The sequence below is a fragment of the Echinops telfairi genome, unplaced genomic scaffold (assembly GCF_000313985.2).
Source record: "Echinops telfairi isolate 266 unplaced genomic scaffold, ASM31398v2 ScPeMD7_443;HRSCAF=831, whole genome shotgun sequence".
Taxonomy (NCBI): domain Eukaryota; kingdom Metazoa; phylum Chordata; class Mammalia; order Afrosoricida; family Tenrecidae; genus Echinops; species Echinops telfairi.
The window spans coordinates 73337806-73339477 of record NW_022104341.1 but is presented as its reverse complement, the minus strand read 5'-3'; the positions used below and the strand labels follow the sequence as shown (position 1 = coordinate 73339477).

The following is a 1672-nucleotide window of genomic DNA, read 5'->3' as shown; positions in this document are numbered from 1 at the left end:
ACCTAATGCCGGGGACTTAAGTGGAGAGAAAATGTTTTGAGAATGATGAGGACAATGAATGTACAAATGCGCTTTACACAATTGATGTATGTATGGATTGTGATAAGAGTTGTATGAGCCCCTAATAACATGATTTAAAAAAAATAAGAAGAAGAAGAAAAAAAAAGGAATGTGGTTCTGTCCCAAAGAATATCCTGGGGGGCGGGGGGCTGAGGGTGTGGAGTGGGGGTGAGGGTGGAATACCTTGGCAGCTAGGATTCACCACCCCTGACATTCTCATCTTCTCGGGTCAAAAGGCTCATGGCAGTCCAGAGGAGAGGGAGGTGGGGGTGGGGGGGCGAAGGGGACGGCCTGGAGGGGCCAAGGGCACACAGATGACTAATGTTGTGGGGTGAGGATCTCCCAGAAGTCATATGCGTTCTACCGAGCCCATCTGGCCAGTTCCTCTGGGAGTCTCTCAGGCCAAAGCCACTGTTCCTTCTGTCCCTCCCTTCCTGGCCTGTCCTTAAGAGTACACACATCTCTAAAATCAAAGGATAGCAACAAAAACTCGTGCTTCACCCTCACTACTTCTCGGGGGAGGTGGATCCACATAACGGTGCTGACGACAGTAGGAAGCCCTTTTCCGGGACATCATTCTGGGTACAGTAGAGGGGGGCAACAGGGAGAAAGCCCCCGGCGGGAGGGAATGACACCGCGGCTGCAACAATGGGCTCAGACAGAACCACTGCAGTGAGGGAGGGTGGCGCGGCACGGCTGGTGTTTCGCTCGCTCTGCTGCCCACCGGAGGGCACCTAACACCAACGACAACAACGATTGCTGTGCTGAGCTCAGAAATGAGTGTGGGTCTCAAGGCTGGGGAAGGGGTGGGCCGAAGGCCAGCGGGGCTCAAACACCTCAGCAGAGTGAAGAAGCCTGAGCTGGGCAGCAGGGAGGACGTCAGTGGTGGCCCCGCCAGCAGGACCTCACTGGAGGAGCAGCCCAGGGACGCTTCCAGGACATCGCTGGCTCTGCCGTGGGCCTCTCTTGTGTCTCCCGCTGCATGAGTGCCTCGCTGTGGACGCTGAGCGCGTGGGTTGAGGGGACGCCAGAGGGGCTGGTCACTGGAACTAGCCTTTCAGTTCTGGCTAGACTGGAGCATGTGCACTGGTACAGATGAGAGCTCATGACACATGGAGTCCAGGTGAGATAAACCCCTCAGGAAAAGAAATGAGAGTAACAATACTAGGAGGGAAGGGGAAGCGGGGGGGAGGAAGGGGAGACCGACTGCAATGATCAATGCGTAATCTCCCCGCCCCCACTCCCAGGGAGATGAAGAACAGAAAGGTGGGTGAAGGGCAACAGCAGTCGCTGTAAGATATGAAAACAAGATCTTTCATAATTTCACAAGGGGTCACGAGGGTGGGAGGGGGGAGGAACGGAGAAACAGAGGAGCTGATACCAAGGGCTCAAATAAAGTAAATGTTTAGAAAATGATGATGGCAACATATGTACAAATATGCTTGATATAATTGATGTATGGAATGGTATAAGAGCTGTAAGAGCCCCCAATAAAATGGTTTAAAGAAAAAAAGGGGGGATACATGGAATGGGAGTAGAGCCATGTAAATAAAATATACACCGTATATAAGCTGAGTTTTCAGCACAATTTTAATGCAGTTTTTGTGCTGAA

At 52.2% G+C, this 1672-nt stretch overlaps 1 protein-coding gene across 1 annotated transcript in view; it reads right to left on the bottom strand.

Annotated features, from left to right (window-relative positions):
• CDCP2 (CUB domain containing protein 2) overlaps positions 1-1672 on the bottom strand; it is a 20883-nt gene that overhangs the window by 5746 nt on the left and 13465 nt on the right. The gene's annotated exons all lie outside the window — the stretch shown is intronic.